This window comes from Mustela lutreola, chromosome 1 (assembly GCF_030435805.1).
Source record: "Mustela lutreola isolate mMusLut2 chromosome 1, mMusLut2.pri, whole genome shotgun sequence".
Taxonomy (NCBI): domain Eukaryota; kingdom Metazoa; phylum Chordata; class Mammalia; order Carnivora; family Mustelidae; genus Mustela; species Mustela lutreola.
Window position 1 is genome coordinate 231658848 of NC_081290.1, and position 18229 is coordinate 231677076.

The 18229-nt window shown below is 39.2% G+C and overlaps 1 protein-coding gene across 4 annotated transcripts in view; it reads left to right on the top strand.

Annotated features, from left to right (window-relative positions):
* Positions 1-18229, top strand: part of FAM168A (family with sequence similarity 168 member A) — a 242040-nt gene that overhangs the window by 125863 nt on the left and 97948 nt on the right. The window lies entirely within an intron of this gene.

An 18229-nucleotide genomic window follows, 5' to 3' on the forward strand; every position in this document is an offset into this window, starting at 1 on the left:
CTGCCTGCCTCTCTGCCTACCTGTGATCTCTGTCTGTCAAATAAATAAATAGAATAGTTTCAGGTTTACAACTAAATTTGAGAGGGAGGTTCAGAGATTTCCCATATACCCCCTTCCCTCACTCATGGATAGTCTCCTCCTTTACCAATATCACTTATAAGAATGGTACATTTTTTGCCAAAGGTGAAATTACATCGATACATTATAATCACATGAAGTCCATACTTTCCCTTAAAGTTCACTCTTTGTGTTGTATATTCTTGGGTTTGGACAAATATATAATGACATTGCTATCATTATATCATACAGAATATTTCACTGTCCTTACAAGGAAGGAAAGTGACAAGGTCTAATCCCTCTTAACCTCTGGCAACCATTGATCTTTTTATTGTCTCCATAGTTTTGCCTTCTCCAGAGTGTCATATAGTTGGAATCATACAGTATGTAGCCTTTTACGATAGGCTTTTTTCACTTCATAATATGTATTTAAGTTTCATCCATGTCTTTTCATAGCTCAGTTCTTTTTAGCACTGAATAATAGTCCATTGTCTGGATGTACTACAATTTATTTATTCATCTATTGAAGGATATTTTGGGTTCTTTGAAGTTTTGGCATAAATATCCTTTTGTAGGTTTTTGTGTGGATATACATTTTTACTTCCTTTGGATAAATACTAAGGAGTATGACTGCCGGATCACATGGTAAGAATATGTTTGGTTTTGAAGGAGACTGCAAAACTGTCTTCCAGAGTGGCTGTACTCTTTTACATTCCCATCAGAAATGTATGAGAGTTTCTGTTGCTCTACATCCTTATCAGCATTTGGTATTATCAGTATTTTAGATTTTGGCCACTCTAGTAATTGTGTAGTGGTATCTCATCATTGTTTTAATTTGCATTTCCCTGATGACTTATGATGTGAGGCATATTTTCATATGCTTACTTGCATAAGCAAGGTGCCTGTTAAGGTCTTTGGGCCATTAAATTTTTAAAAATTTTTTATTTATTTACCTTTTCTTTCTTTTTTTTTTTTTTTTTAAGAGAGCGAGTGAGCTTTGTGCATGTATGTGAACAGGGGTAGAGAGAGGGACAGAGGAAGAGGGAAAGATGGCATAGTGCTATTTCTAGGGAAAATTAAGCATTTCCTACTTTTATTTTACTTTTTTAAAGATTTTATTTATTTATTTGACAGACAGAGATCACAAGTAGGCAGAGAGGCAGGCAGAGAAAGAGGAAGGGAAGTAGGCTGTCTGCTGAGCAGAGAGCCCGATGCGGGGCCACATCCCAGGACTCTGGGATCATGACCAGAGCTGAAGGCAGAAGGCTTTAACCCACTGAACCACCCAGGCACCCCAGAAAGAAAGAATCTTAAGCAGACCTCATGCCCAGTGTGGAGACCGATCTCACTATCCTGAGATCTTCAATAATCAGATACTTAACTAGCTGAGCCACCCAGGTGCCCCTACTGGGTTGTTTATTCTGTTATCATTGAATTTTAAGAGTTCTTTGTATATTTTAGTCAACATCCTTTATCAGATATGTCTTTTGCAAATATTTTTTTCCCAATCTGTGGCTTTTTTTCTGTGATCAGTTGAGATAACTCACTACTGGTGGCTTGTCTTCTGATTCTTTTCTTACTGTCTTTTGTAGAGCAGCGGTTTTAATTTTAATGAGGTTCAGCTTATCAGTTTTTTTTAATGAGTCATATCTTTGATGTTGTAGATAAAAAAAGCATCACTGTACCCAGGATCATGTAGGTTTTCTTCTGTGGTCTCTTCTAGGAGTTGTATACTTTTGTGTTTCATATGTAACTCTGTGATCCGTTTTCTGTTAATTTCTGTGAAAGGCGTAAGATCTGTATCTGATGATGATGATGATGATGATTTTGCATATGGCTGCCTAGTTTTTCTGCAACATTTGTTGAAGAGACTGTCTTTGCTCCATTGTATTGCCTTTGCTCCTTGATCAGAGATCAATCAACTATATTTATGTGGCTTTATTTCTGGGCTATCTCTTCTGTTCCACTGTTCTATTTGTCACTTTTTCCACCAGTACTACACTGTCATGATTACTGTAGTTTTGTAGTAAGTTTTGATGTCAGGTGGTATCAGTCCTACAACTACTGTGTTGTATTGGCTATTCTGGGTTTTTGGCCCTTCCATATAAACTTTAGAATCAGTTTGTTGTTATCCATAGGATAACTTGCTGGGATTTTTCTTTGGATTGTATTGAATCTGTAGATCAAGTTGTGGACAACCAACATCCTGACAATATTGAGTCTTTCTATTCAGTAACATGGAATATCCACTTATTTAGTTCTTTTATTACATTCATCAGACTTTGTAGTTTTCCTTAAGTAGGTCTTATATATATTTTCTTAGATTTATACCTAGATATTTCCTTTTTAGGGGTGCTGATGTAGATGGTATTTTATTTTTAATTTCAGATTCTACTTCCTCTTTGTTAATCTGCAGAAAAGCAGTTTACTTGTATTGTGCAACCTTGTTGTATCCTATAACCTTGCTGTTACTATGTATTAGTTTCAGGAGTTTGTTGTTGTTGTTGTTGATTCTTTTGGATTTTCTGTGTAGATGATCATTTAATCTGTGAACAAAGTCAGTTTTATGTTTTCCTTCCCAACCTGTATACCTTTGATTTCCTTTTTCTTGCCTTTTTGCATTGTCAAGGACTTCTGGTATCATTTTGAAGATTTCTAGAGGGGACATCATTGCCTTGTTACTGATCTTAGTGGGGAAAGTGGGAAAGTGAATTTCTCACTATGCAGTGTTTAAGCTGTAGTTTTTTGTAGACAACATTTATTTATTTGTTTGTTTGTTTGTTTATTTGTTGACTGACAGTATGTGTGTGAGGGGTGGGGAGGGACAGTGGGAAAAAGAGAGAATCTCAAGCAGACTCCATGCCCAGCGTGGAGCCCAACAGAGGACTCTACCTCATGACCCTGAGATCATGACCTGAGTCAAAATTAAGAGCCAGATGCTCAATTGACTGAGCCACCTAGGTACCCCATAGACAGCCTTTATTAAAGTTGAGACTGTTCCCCTATCTTAACTAGGTTATTGAAAATTTTTATCATGAATGGATATTAGATTTTGTTAAATGCTTTTTCTGCACCTGTTGATATGATCATGTAATTTTTCTTTTTAGTCTGTTGATATGATGGATTATCTTAATTGATTTTTGAATGATGAACCACCCTTGCATACTTGGGACAAATCCCTCTTAGTCATGGTGTATAATTCTTTTTATACTCTTTAAGAATCCATTTGCTAATATTTTGTTGAAGATTTTTGCATCTGTGTTCATGAGAGAGATTGGTCTATATTTTTCTTTTCTTGTAATATCTCTGTCTAGTTTTGGTATTAGGGTAATGCTGGTCTCACAGAATGAGTTAGGAAGTATTCCCTCTGCCCTCAGTGGGCTTAACCCACTGAGCCACCCAGGTGCCCCAAAACTGCTTGTACTATTTCTGATGCTTAGAAAAAGAATTTGTTGCTATTTCTCTGAAATTTGTAAGTCCTACAAAGCAAAAACTGAGGTTTTGGCTCAAAGGACTTGAGATGCAGTCATACTTTGAAAAAATTCAACATCTGAAATTCAACATTCTGTTGCTCCCATTATCTGCTCTGGCAAGAGAAAATTTGATTACTGGGAAGGCTGTAGATGTGGCTCTAGCTTTGGGCAGGATGGGCTGTGCCCCATTTGACTTTATCCATTGTCTGTCCCATGAGGCTCCTGACTGGTACATCTTCTCTAGGCAGCAAGGCTCCTTTGTGTTGGCAGTGACCTTGGGACCTGAATGAAGAGTTAATGCAGAGCTTTTTTGAATGAGAAGTGTCCCTGCGATTAGCTATGACCTCCTAGCAGCAGATACTTTCGTCATTTGGCTTCAACTTTCCCACCTCCCCTTTGAGGTTCCATTGGATCTGCCCCTCACAGAACAGCTTCCATTGAATCCAGCATTTTGTTTCAGTTTACATTAGACATTATCATACTGCCCTTTTGGCTCATTTCATGAATGGGCTAGCACTGTGGTTATTTCCCACAAAATAGCTAAGCTGGGAGGGCCTTAAAAAACCCTGATTAACCCCTGCTTATACTGCAGAGCAAGAAAGCTGAGACCCAATAAAGGGAAGATATTTACCCAGGTTCCACAGATTTTGTGGCAGTGGTAAGACAAAGACTCTAATGTCTTAACTCCAGGCCAGTTTCCTCCCCTGCTAGATTCTGCTACTTTCTGTTTTCTCACATAGAATCATAAGCTCTTATGGCAGAGATCATGCCTTTTGTACCTTTAAATTCCCAAGTTAACTAGGTATACTCAGATTTGTTATTATCTGATTTGACATATGGAGAATGTGTTGCCTAGTGGGAAGAAATAGGTAGACCTGGATGGGGATCTTGGCTAGGAGTCAGTGGAGCTGGGATTCTAACTCAGATATTCTGAGCCCAAGTTGTGCTTTTTTCTAGTAAACTATAACCAGATTGGTGTGCTTTTGACAGGGGAAAAATGATCCAGACAGAAAGCCAAGCCCCAGAGGCAGTGAGTGTTGGAGAGAAGCAACTAGACTGATGTGGCCAGAGTGCTGGTTGGATTAAGGGAAGGGAATTGGGAGGAAGGCAGCTAGAAACACTGAGAAAAAAAGGTGGAAAAGGTTTGGAGCTGAAAGGACAGATCACTTTATTTATTTGTCTATTTGTCTTTCAGTTTCTAAGTCATTTTATTCAGAATTTTGTGTTTGTTTCCTGAATCAATAAGTACTGTACAAAACAATGTAAAATAGTTGTCATTTTTCTCTCTCCTGTTCCCCCCACCTGGGGACAATCACCTGGGCCACTTAACTCAGGGGTTCTCCTGATTTAGTTCAACAAATGAGATTGAGTGACACTATAGCCATTGAATAGGACACATCACGTTAATATGTGCTATTAATTAATTTATTTTTTTAAAAAAGATTTTATTTACTAATTTGACAGAGATCACAAGTAGGCAGAGAGGCAGGCAGAGAGAGAGAGGAGGTAGTGGGCTCCCCATTGAGCAGAGAGCCGATGTGAGGCTCGATTCAGGGCTCGTTCCCAGGGACCTTGAGTCCATGACCTAAGCTGAAGGCAGAGGCTTTAACTCACTGAGCCACCCGGGCACCCCTAATACGTGCTTTTTAAAGAAAGCCTCCTGGAGTTGGGAGCTGGGCCTGAAGGATGGTTAGGGTTTGAATTTACAGGGCTGGCGCAGGATTTGTGGAGAAACATGTATATATACCTCTCTTCCTCTTCAAAGTTGGAAAGCCAAGCACCTGTGTAATTTGCCTAGAGCATTTTGAGGAGAGGGTACTTCTAGAGAGTGGAGGTTGGGGTTAAGTTTTAGAAAGCACAAAACTCTAGATTTGAGGATTTAATTTTTATTTCCATCAGTATCACTGTAAATGTGTTCCCTCTGCAACGATGAGCTGTGGGAACCCTGGACAGCAGCTGGGTAATGAACTCTGCCTTATTACTCTTTATAAACTGGGACTTTGTTTTAGACATTTCACTTTGGATGAACTCACTATATGCAGCTCTGGTTGTTCATTTGAAAAGCATTTGATGAAGTAGTGGTGGGTGAGAGTGATTTACTTAGCTAAGGAATGTCTCCTACTTGCAGTTAGTAAGTACATAACTTACTATACATACATAAATTTGGGAATTCTTAAACTATCTTGAGATTTCTCCACAAATGACAAGGTTTTTAATATATTCCCTTCCTAAATTTTATACTTGAGTCCATGATCAGTCTAGTCTTGTGTTCTGATCCCAGCTCGACTCCTTGACTTGATTGTGTGACCATGGATAAGCCTCTTTCCTTTAGTTCTTGCTTCCATAGTAACAATGATGATGAGCTGGATAACCTCCAAAGGCTGTTTAGGTTCTGATATTTTAGGACTCTGTGTGGAACACAGATCAGCCTTTTCTTTGACACTCTTCATATACACAGATCATAAAGCACTAAAACATAATTATAGTGACTGTACACATACTGGCTTATTCAACACATGCACATGAAACATTGTTATGTAATCATACTGCACTGGCTTTTTGAGTAATTTTGTTGTGTCCTGTTCTTTTTATGTCTCTGCTGCCTTCATACTCTGGCTGTGCCTCTGTCATCCTGCAGAGCAGGTCACAGACTCAAAGACACCACTGTGTTCTAGTAGTATCTGGGAAAAAAAAACCAAAACCACATTTTAAATTGAACCAGCTGCTTCAATTTAACCTGGCCTTCCTGGCAGCTGCAGATTATCAATTTCTGTGCAGGCAGCCTGCAGAGCCAGAAGGAGGAGACACGGCAATTTGATGGAAAAACCTCAAGCCTCACCTTTTCTGTCAGTTGCAAGTATATAGCTTGCATTTCCACTCCTGCTTTACTGCTTTATTAAAGATTTGTGGAAGGAGGCCAAAAATGTAAAAAAGAGAACTATAGGAAACTATATTTACAAAACATGGTTTAAGACAACTGCCTTTGGACATGTTTTCTCCTCATTTTTATTAATTTGCTCCATAGTTTTGGATATGAATAATTATCATTAGGCATTCCAGACATTTCATAGCACTTAGAGTTTAGAGCGCCCCCCCCCCCTTATATAACACGCCTTTCTAAACAACCTGGAGATGATGCTTACTATGAGTATTTGCTTTTTATTGAGTACTTACTGTGTGCCTGACGCTGTGCTGAATCCTTTACATGTATTATTTCACTTAACTCTTGTATCAGCTGTAAAAGTAGTGTTATCACCATTTGAAACAGATGAAGACACTAAGACCCAAAGAGGTTAAGTAAGGTGCCCAAGATCACACCTTTAATATGTGATGGAGCTCTGATTGGAATTAACCTAGTAGTGCCTGGCCAGACAGCCAGTTCTGTAAACTTCTGTGAGATAGCATTGTATGTGTCTTTACTTACAGATGAACGAGCTGACTAGAGAGGTTGTAACTTGCCAGTAATCATATGATAGGTATGTGGTAGATATAGGACCTGAATTTTGATTATTTGATTTGGAGCTCATGTCCCAATTGGTTTTTTACTTATTTTTATTTTAAACTGTTTTATTTTGTGTGTGTGTGTGTGTGTGTAATATATATATATATATATATATATATGTATATATATATATATATACATATATATATATATATATATATGTGAGTGTGTGTGTTTGTGTGAGAGAGAGGGTGGAGGAAGAGGCAGAGGGAGAGGGAGAGAGAGAATCTTAAGCAGGCTCTATGCCCTGCACTTGAGTCCAGTTTGGGGCTTGATCTCACAACCCTGAGACAATGACCTGAGCCAAAATCAAGAGTTGGGTGCTGGGCGCCTGGGTGGCTCAGTAGGTTAAGCCTCTGCCTTCAGCTCCAGTCATGATTTTAGGGTCCTGGGATCGAGCCCCACATGGGGCTCTCTGCTCAGCAGGGAGCCTGCTTCCCTTCCTCTCTCTCTGCCTGCCTCTCTGCCTACTTGTGATTTCTGTATGTCAAATAAATAAATAAAATCTTAAAAAAAAAAAAAAGAGTCGTGTGCTTAGTTGACAGAGCCTAGCAGGCACCCCTTATTTTTGTATCTTAATAAGATGAGCCACTTCACATTCTTTTGGATTAGTCTTGGTATGGATTATAAATAAATTACAAAAAGGTCTTATTGGGGATGCAAAGAAAATAAGGTGTTAGGTCTGTTCTCAGGGAACTAATGGTTGGTTGTAAGGAAAAGACATGTATAGAACTAGAAGTGTTCCCACTTATTTAGTAAGTGGAGGGAAACCCCCTAAATGAGCTCAGGCTATGAGTCATTTAAAGGAGAGAAATAGAAATGTGTGCTACAGTTTAATAGGGAGAGTTTTGGTGGTTGTTGTTCCTCTGGGAAGGATTGTTAAGTATAGAATTTGATAATTAAAGATCCACAGCCCTCTTAAGTGTGATTAGAAGAAAAAGAAAACTGGGCACCTGGGTGGCTCAGTCAATTAAGCAACTGACTCTTGGTTTCAACTCAGGTCATGATCTCCTGGTTCCGGGATCCAGCCTCGTGTTGGTCTCTGTGCTCAGCATGGAATCTGCTTCAGATTCTCTCTCTTTGCCCCTCCCCCTGCTTGTGTGCATGCACGCATGTGCACGCACACACACTCTCTCTCTCCCTCTCTCTGTCTCTCTCTCAAATAAATAAATCTTAAAAAGAAAAGAATAAAAACAAAACTACAGAATTCTGGAGCCAAGTTTTGTTTTTAGTAGGAATGTTTGTATATATGAGTGGGGTCATTTAGTATATTTGTGTTTTCTATGCCTTGCTTACATAATTGTTAATTGAATGAATGAATTTTGGGTCTGACTATGAAGGTTTAGAGGTATTATGTCATTATTATGACATAATGTATTATAAAGGGCTAAAAATGGAACCTTTAAAGAACATCTAGTCTAACCTCTACTTCTAACTAATGAAGGACCTGGGGCCCAGGAAGCAGAAGTGACTTTTAGTAAGTTGTAGAGGACTGGGATCCACTGCTCCTGGCAGCAATAATGATTTTCTGTAATAAATTGCCAATGTTTTCACAGAGATTTCATGAGCATAGCTAGAACATAACAGAGAAAATATTCTTGAAAGTATTTTGAATCACTGACTTTTTAACAGGTAAAGTGAGGACATGGAGGTTTGGGTTTTTTCTCCGTTCTATAGACCTTGTGTACCAAGTTTAGATTACAAAGGTTCAGTAGGTTGAACCTAACTTTTGATCATCATTTTCCCACAGTGCACATCTAGCAGAGTTATTTTTCCCTCAAAGGCCTGGCTGGAAGCAGTGGCCTTTATCTCTGATGTATAATTTACCTCTCCTTCCTGGTGTTTGAGGCTTGTTGGTCTTGATAAATGCCTGTTTTCTATGCACAGCCTGCAGTTAACATGGGGAGCTCCCTGTGTGGAGCTGTTCAGGAAGCGGTGGGTGAGAGTGCATGTGAAGTGGGCAGTGTGGGTTAATGGCCTGTACCCACAAGCAATGCATTAACTCAAAGATCTTGTCTAGTCTGAATGAATCTATAAATCTCATAGCCAGAAGGGGAAACTGATGTGAAAAGGATGTATTGCTATTGTTTCACTGCAGAAAGGAATAGAGGTCAAACAGGGTCCAGTAGTGGAGAAGGAATTAGAGTCCATCAGTTCTGAATTTGACTCTAGGCTCAGTCATTTATAAGCCATGTGATCTTGCATGTCTTCTTTAGTTTGAAGCTCTGTTCTCCCATCTATAAAATGGTGTTGGTAATACTAAGCACCTCACAGGGGGATTAAATTCTTCCTGAGATACATGCATGGCATGTTTTCTTCCTCTTTTAGGTCTTTTCTCAGGTATCACCCTCTCAGTGAGGCTTCCTTAACTATCCTTTTAATAATTGTAACCCCTATCCTGGGACTCCCTGTTCCCTAACCCTGCTTTATTTTTCTGCCATATCTCTAATTGGCCATATTTTTTGCTATTTGTTAATTTTGTTGCTCCCCATTCATAATAATAACAACAAAATATATCAATAATAGTAACAGCTAGTTCTTATATGTTGGGTACTGTTCTAAGCACTCAACATATGTTAACTAATTTAATCCTTATAGAAATCTTGTTAGGTGGTAGTACCATTGTCATCTCCATATTATAGATTAAAAATTGAGGCATGAGGACACTAAATGATTTTTACATGTAGCTGGTTACCACTCATAATCTGAACCTGAGCTCTCTGTCCTCAGTCCTTGCTTCTAACCACAGTAGAACATAAGCTTCTTGAGGACAGGGGTGTTTTTTTATTCAGTGCTGTTTTCTTAGCACCTAGAGGAGTACTTGGTACATAGTAAGCAATGACTATTTTTGAATGAATGAATGAATATACTTTGATAATAAGTGAGAAAAAAAGTTAAAATGGAATTATTTTATTACTGTGGCCCCTCTTTATCTTGTAGGGTCCTAACAACTAATCTAGTCCTGTGCTCTTCAGTATGTTTGCTAACTGCCACATGTCAGGTGTTCAGTTGCCACATGTGGCTAATAGCTCCTATATTGAACATTGTAGATGTAGAACATTTCTCTTACTGTAGAGTGTTCAGTTTGGATAGTGCTTCTCTAGTACCTCCAGGGTGCCCAGAATAGAGGGCAAAGAGAGTGAGGCCTGAGCTAGTGGTGAGAAGAGAGCGGGGTGGGGTGACTAATGGAGGGCCTCGGATGCTGAAATAAAGTTTGGCCTTTATTTTTGAACTGGTGGTTTCTGAATTTGACCGTCTATCAGAAATATCTGGGGGAAGCTTATTTAGTATTCTCATTCTCAGGTGGTCTGAATTAATAGTTTTAGTGTGGGACCTAAGTGTGTGTGTGTGTGTGTGTGTGTGCGCGCAGGGGGGTAACTTAACTATTTTTGAGTAGCATTAACTATATGTACCTTGTACAACAGATCTCTAGTACTTTTCCTTTTGCATAACTGAGACTATACTTGTTATAGCAGCTCCATAGCCCTCAAAGCCCCTGGCAACTACCATTCTACTTTCTAAGAGTTTGACTCTTTAGATACTAAATATAAATGGAGTTACACATTATCTGTCTTTTTGTTTCTGGCTTATTTTACTTAGCATAATGTCCTCAAAATTATTCATGTTGTAGCATATGACAAGATTTTTTTCTTTTTTAAGACTTAATAATAAATTGCATATATATACCCCATTTTATTTAACCATTCATCTGTCAGTGTACATTTAGGTTGCTTCTCCCTCTTGGCTATTGTGAATAATGCTGCGGTGAACATGGTTATGCAAATATCTCTGTAATACCCCGTTTTTAGTTCTTTTGGATCTAGACCCAGAAGTGGAATTGCTGGATCATATAATAATTCTATTTTTAACTTTTTGAGGAACTTCCATACTGTTTTCCATAGCAGCTGTACCATTTTACATTCTCACAAACAGTGCACAAGGGTTCCAGTTTCTCTGCATCTTTGCCAACCCTGGTTATCTTCTGTTGTTTTTTTTTTTTTAATTTTAATTTTTTTTTTAAATAGCAGCCATCCTAACAGATGTGAGGTGGCATCTCATTGTGGTTTTAATTTGCACTTCCCTGATAATTAGTGATGTTGAGCATCTTTTCATATGAGGATTGGCCATTTGTGTATCTTCTTTGGAGAAATGTCTATTCAGGTTCCTTGCCAATTTTTAAATCAAATTATTTGTAGAACTGTTTTAAATAAGTACCCCGGGTAATTCTGATGGAGGGTGGTAGTGAGTGGGCCAGCAGCTGTGATGGAGAGTGAGGGGACTTGGCTCACTCAAGCTACATTATTCTCAATTGGATTATTCTTGGCATCACACACTGTCTCCAATTTGATTTTTTATTATGTCTATACCATTAAGCCTCAAATTAGACAGGTGCTTCCCTGGGGAGAAACTTTGCTATGTCCTGAAATTACCCTCTTCCATTTCCTGAGCCTTTAGCTTCTAATACAATCTCTTTCCTTTTCATAAGGCATGATTTTTCAGGGTTGGTGCTGCTGGGCAGGAATCTCTCCATTGCTCTTGTCTTTCATTCCGCCCCTCCTCCCCCGCGCCAAGTATCTTCAGCTTCATCAAACAAAACTCTTCTAATCCTGCACCCAGGCTGGTAGTCCAGGGCTTCCTGGGGCCTTTGCATCAAACAGGGATGGTTCTATCTTGGTTTTCTGAGCCTTTCTGTCCTGAGACAAAGGACTTGGCCTGATACTCAGAGTCTCAACTATTTGGAATACAGCAGTTCCTGATTGCGTCTCAGACCTCCCATTACAAGGGCCTAGTAGTCTTTGAACTAAACAGTAAGCAGAGAAGATTGCTTGTGCTTCAGGTAGAAAAACAGCCTAATTGCCATTCTTCTGGTTTGGAGAGTCTAGAAGCCTGAGGTCCAGTTCTGAATCTGTTACTGACTTGTTATGTAACTTTGAGGAAGTCACTCAGTCTCTATTTTCTCTGTAGCAAAATGAAGGGCTTGAATTAAATATTTAAGGTCCTGCCAAGCTCCTACACTCTTAGGTCCTTTTCTGTTCATTAAAGTGTGTAGTGCTGGCATGCTTGACCCTCTGTTAGTTATTGGGAACTACATAGCTTAACAACATAGCCTCTCCTTTCACAAAGCTCAGAGCCCAGGAGGGAAACACTTATGTGAACAACCAGGTCTAATTTGAAGCAGGTCTAGAATGCGACTATCACCAGGAATGTTTGAACAGAATACAGTGATTAGTTCTAGCTGGAAGGATCTAGGAAGCTTCAAGCAGGACAGAGTGTTTAAGTCTTTGGTGCTGTCTTCACTTCTGTTATTCTTTCTTTTCCCCATCCCCATGACTCCCCAGGCCCTTTCCCTTCTTAAAATTTGCTACAGTTTTCATGGCAAATCACATTACTCTTTAAAAAACAAATAAACAAACAAACAAACAACCTAAACCCATAGTCATAAAAATCCTTTCCTCCCTTGTCCAAACTCTTGCAATAGTTGGCATAGGTGTACAGGTTCCATGTAAAATTCCTTTAGCCTTTCTTTTGTATAAATTGGAACTAAGAGTTCAAGTGGCTTCTCTCATTTTGTCTGCCATCAGGATTTTAAGCTTTGAGTGTTTGTGTCTCATTTGCTGCTACACTGTGAGTTCCATGAGGACAAACAATAGATCTTATTCTTTCATCATCTATACCTCTTCTAAGAGATTTACATAACAAATAACCCAGGGAAGAGAGTCATTAGATGTGTGCTTTTTAAAAAAAATTTAAGTTTTTTTTTTTTTTTTTAAAGATCTTATTTATTTGACGGGCAGAGAGGCAGGCAGAGAGAGAAGGAAGCAGGCTCCCTGCTGCGCAGAGAGCCCCATTCGGGGCTCCATCCCAGGACACTGATCCCAGGACCCTGAGATCATGACCTGAGCCGAAGGCAGAGGCTTTAACCCCCTGAACCACCCAGGCACCCCAGATGTGTGCTTATTTTAAACATTCTCTTGGGGCACCTGGGTGGCTCAGTGGGTTAAGCCTCTGTCTTTGGGCTCAGGTCATGATCTCAGGGTCCTGGGATCGAGCTCCACATCAGGCTCTCTGCTGAGCAGGGACCCTGCTTCCCTAGCCCCCTCTTTGCCTGCCTATCTGCCTATTTGTGATCTCTGTTTGTCAAATAAATAAATAAAATCTTTTAAAAAAATTAAATAAACTGAATCTCTTGACTCTCATATGGATGTCATATTTGGTTATTTATTCCAGATGTGCTGTTACTAAGTGATAAATTTAAACATGTAACACGGTTGTTTTTTGATCAATCTGATCCTTCTTTCTTGCTTCAATCTTCTTGGCTCTAAGAGGGAGAGTGAACGTTATGACAGGAACTAAAGAACACTGGGTTTAGAGTGTGAGGAATCAGGGTAAAATCTAGGTGAGTTTGTAAGTGGAGACTAATCCCAGTCTGATTCTACACTGAATTATTAGATGACTGCAGAAATTCCTTGAAAAGTAAAAAAATTGATCTTTTAATTTTTTTTTGGCTTTTAGCATTTTTAATTACCAAACATTCACAAAGTACTTTTTGTGTGCTAAGTCCTGTGTTAGAGGAATAGAAAGAAGAGTAAGATACGGCCTTTGCCCTCCAAAAACAGTACATGCTAATTGGCAGGCAAGTATGAACACAAAGGAATAAAAGGAAGTGGACAAAGGGAGTGAGGAGGGACGAGGAATTGGGCAAAATGCTTGAATTTGGGATTTGCCAGGTAATGGGATTCAATTTGGGAACTTGGCTTGCCCTCTGAGGGTCCCATCTGTGAGGTCTTTTCTCAGAGTACACCTGGGGTAAAGGATCTGCATCGCACATATAATATGAAACTGAAGAGAGAGTCAGTGTTTAGTCTATTATCATTTTTATATAACAACACTGTCACACAGGAGAAGGAATAGGGAACTTGAGTTCACATCTCTGGTCTGTCACTGAAAGGGTATGCATCCTTGAGCATGTTACATAGTATTGCCAAAAGATTAATTTGTTTAAAAAAATAAGAGAATAAATGCCTCATGTAATTGTTCAGTTCAGTTTTTTTTTTTTTTTTTAAAGATTTTATTTATTTGACAGAGAGAGATCACAAGCAGGCAGAGAGGCAGGCAGAGAGAGAGGAGGAAGCAGGCTCCCTGCTGAGCAGAGAGCCCGATGCGGGCCTCGATCCCAGGACCCTGAGATCATGACCTGAGCCGAAGGCAGCGGCTTAACCCACTGAGCCACCCAGGCGCCCTGTTCAGTTCAGTTTGATGAACATTTATGGGAGTCTGCTCAGTGCTAACTGGATTCTGAGGTTGCAGAAGTGAAAGGACAGTTTCCCAGGAACTCTTAATTTAGTGGGAAGAATTGTGTCATGTGAGAGTGTGAAATAGAAGCCATTTAAGAGGATCTCTTGAAAAAGTGCTATATAAACATGAAGGCTTCCACCACAGATGACCATTCATAGGGCTCCTTCCCACTAGAACAGTATTACTATAAGTAATGTCTGATCAGGTCTCCTTTCCTTTTTTGGGAGGGGTGTGTGTGTGTGTTTTATCAATCCTGAAAGCTCAGGATTGCCAAAAGGAGTAAGTATAAGTAAGTATAATAATATCAGTCAGGTCGTCTGGATGAATTAACATCTGACACACAGTAGGCAGTGACTAATGGAAGCTTTCATTATCCCTAATCTGTGTGTCATCTGAGTTTCAGAATAAGGGGAATCTCTCAAATTAACTGCCATGTTCTCGGCACTGTTCTTGGCATTAGGGGTACAACAATGAACAAAACAGATGCAAACATTTACCATCAGGGAGCTTACATTTTTTGGGGGAAGACAAATAACAAGATAAAAGTTAATAAGATGAAATATTAAGTGTGGTAGACAAGTGGGAAGGAGAAAAAATAAAGCGAAGAATGGAGAACTGTAGTGAAGGTTTGAACTTTATTTATTTACTTTTAAAGATTTTTTTTACTAGAGAGCATACACACACAAGCAGGGGGAATGAGCAGAAGGAGAAGGGAGAAGGGAGAACCTCCCCAACATGGGGCTCCATCCCAGGACCCCATAATCATGAGCCAAGCTGAAGGCAGATGCCCAACCGACTGAGCCACCCAGGTAGTTTCACGTTTCAATTTTTTTTTTTTTAATTTATTTATTTACTCAACAGAGACTGACCACAAGTAGGCAGAGAGGCAAGCAGAGAGAGAGAGGAAGAAGCAGACTCCCTGCAGAGCAGAGAGCCTGATGCAGGACTTGATCCCAGGACGCCGAGATCATGACCTGAGCTGAAGGCAGAGGCTTAACCACTGAGCCACCCAGGTGCCCCACCATGTTTCAGTTTTTAAATAAAGAGCCAAAGAAGGCCTCATGTGAGAATGTGACTTTTGATGAAGACCTGAAGAAGATGAGAGATTGAGTTGGAGGAAGAGCATTCCAGAAAAAGGGAACAAGTGTCAAGGCTTTGAAGCCAGACCTGGTATGTTTCAAGAACTAATAGGAGGCCAGGGTGGCTGAAATGAAGTGGTCAAAGGGGAGAGTAATAGAAGAGGTGAGAAGATTGTGATGTGAACAGATCTTGTTGGGTCTTCTAGATCTTAGGAATGACTACCTTTTCCATGGATTAAGATGGGAAGTCATTGATGGGAAGAGTTACCTGATACAGTTTTTTTTCATATGTTTTCATAGACTCATTCTGACTATTGTGTTGAGAATAGATGGAAGAACGGATAGATTCCAAAGCAGGGAGACCAGTTAGGAGGCAGTTATATCAATCCTGGTGAGAGACATTGGTGGCTTAAATTAAGGTGGTGGAAGTACAAGTAGTGAGAATTGATTTTTCAGGTAGAACTGAAAAAGATTTGCTGTTGGACTAGTTGTGAGGTATAAGAAAAAGAGAAGTGAAGAGTGACTCCAAAATTTTGACCTTTGCTCTTAAAAGGATAGAGTTGCCATTAACTGAACTGGGAAAAGACTTCAGGGAAAAAAATTTCAGGGGAGAGGGTGAGAGGATATAAAAATATAGATGGTATTTGCATTCATGAGATTTGATGAAGTGACCTTGGTCATGCATAAAGTTACGAAAGAGAAAAGGCACAAGACTTGAGCCTCGGTCACCATGAAGTTTAGATACTGAGAATAAGCTGCCAGAATAATGGGGAAAGAAACCAAAACAAAACTCCATCAAAACTCAGTAAGTTTATGACTGGAAACCAAATGAAGAGAGTGTTTAAAAGAGGGGAGAAAGTGATCAACTGGGTCACATTCTGCTAACATATCAAGGAAGATGGTGGAGGTGACTGATAAGAACAGCAGTTGTGATGTTATGGTGGGAATGAAAATCTGATAGGTATGGGTTCAAAAGAATGAGAGGAAAGATGAGAAAAAGCAAATATAAATAGCTCTTTCTAGAAGCTTTGTTGTGAAGGGAAGTAGAGAAATAGATTGGTAGCTGGCCTGTTAGATGAAATAAAGAAAGGGTTTTTGTTATTTTTTTAATTTATTTTTTTAGGCAAGACAAAAGGAGCAAATGCTAAAAGGAATAATCCCGAAGAAAGGGAAAAATCTGATAATGTGGAAGAAAGAGGAGGGAAATAACTAGAGTAATGTCATTTGTGTTTGGTGAGGGGATAGAATCTGATGTATCTGTGGAGGGTTGGAGAGGTCTTTGTCCCCATGGTAAAAGGGAAGAAGTTTGAGTGTATGTGCACAGATGCAGTTTGGTAGGTAAATGTAGGAGTGTGTGAAAGTTCTCATTTGGGTGATTGATTTTGTTCAGACAAATAAGCAAAATCACTAGATGACAGAATAACTCCCAAGGTTAGGAGCAAAGAAAGCATGAGATAGTTAGGATTATAAATAGTCTTAGCAAATACATGATGATTGTCTATTTTGAGCCTACATGAAAATGATGATCAAATGTTTAAAATTTAACTTTAATGAACAGAGTCATGTATGTTTTCTTCCTCCCAAGATCTGTGCCAATGTAGGTAGAAAGTAGATGATGAATTTCATTTAACCAGGGCTGTGTCTTAATCGAATTAGTGTTAATACAGGTGATAGAGGGCCAATGGAGTGATAATAAAAATTGACCAAGGAATTTAAACTAGCCAGGATTAGGAGGGGAGTGAGGGTATGAGGAAGGTGATAGAAATTAAATGCAGGTAGGATCAGTAGATTCAATGTCCTGATAAGCTGAAGTATTGTTAAAGTTGGAGTAACTCTAGTGAGTGAACTAGAAAGATAAGAGATACTGATTGGAGAATGAGAAATTTGGAATTAAGATTATAGAAGATAGACAGTTGTTGGTATTGATAAGGTCAAAAGTATAACCGTGGAAATGAGAGGCTGAAACTCAAGGTGGAATTCAAGATAACAGAGAGGAGGGGGTCAAGTGTGTTGTAACTACTATTTATATAGTTATTGAAATTACCAAGACTTATGGCAAGAATGGTATTGGAGAGAATAACAGTTTACTAGGAGCCACAATCTTTAAGGCATAAGTGGAAAATAACTGCTATAAGTTCAAGCTCAGTGGTAGATGGTAAGTGAGAGAAAAAACGGCCCCATTTGCTAGGGCTGCTGAAGATGCATTGTCAGGGACTGCCACATTTCACTTAGAGAAAGAAGGCAAGGGAGACATTAACAGAAGAGATTGACAATACAGAGATTTGCTGACCTTGAGATCCAAAGGGTACAGTGGGAAAAGTTAGGAAGGGAGAGAGATGAGGGTTAGAAAATACAATGTACAGAGCCTCCTAGGAGTAAAGTCTGGGAGATGAGGAACAGCCTGGGGTTCCTGGCAGTGGGGGTGGGTGCAGCAGCTAATGACATCTCCCAACTGAGGAGGAGGTGGTCTTTTCTAATTGTTTGTAGTAACATTATTCACATTGGTCTTCCAATGAGATTTGGAATAAGTTATGATTTTGCTGCGTAAAAAAAAAAAAAAATCCATGTGGGTAATATAAATTTATCTGCAAATATTAAAAACATACTACTTTGGAATAAGAAACATTTATATATGTTTTATAAAGACCAGACAGATGCACACTTATTCTCCTGCAAGAAAATACGTTTGGTGATACCAAAGCACATCAGTATCTTATTCTTAGTTTCTTTATTCAAACCACTTTGTCTTTTTTACTAAGTCATTTTGCTTCCTAAGGGACATGATGGAATTTGTTTCCAGGGAAGCACTTTGCTTCATTTGA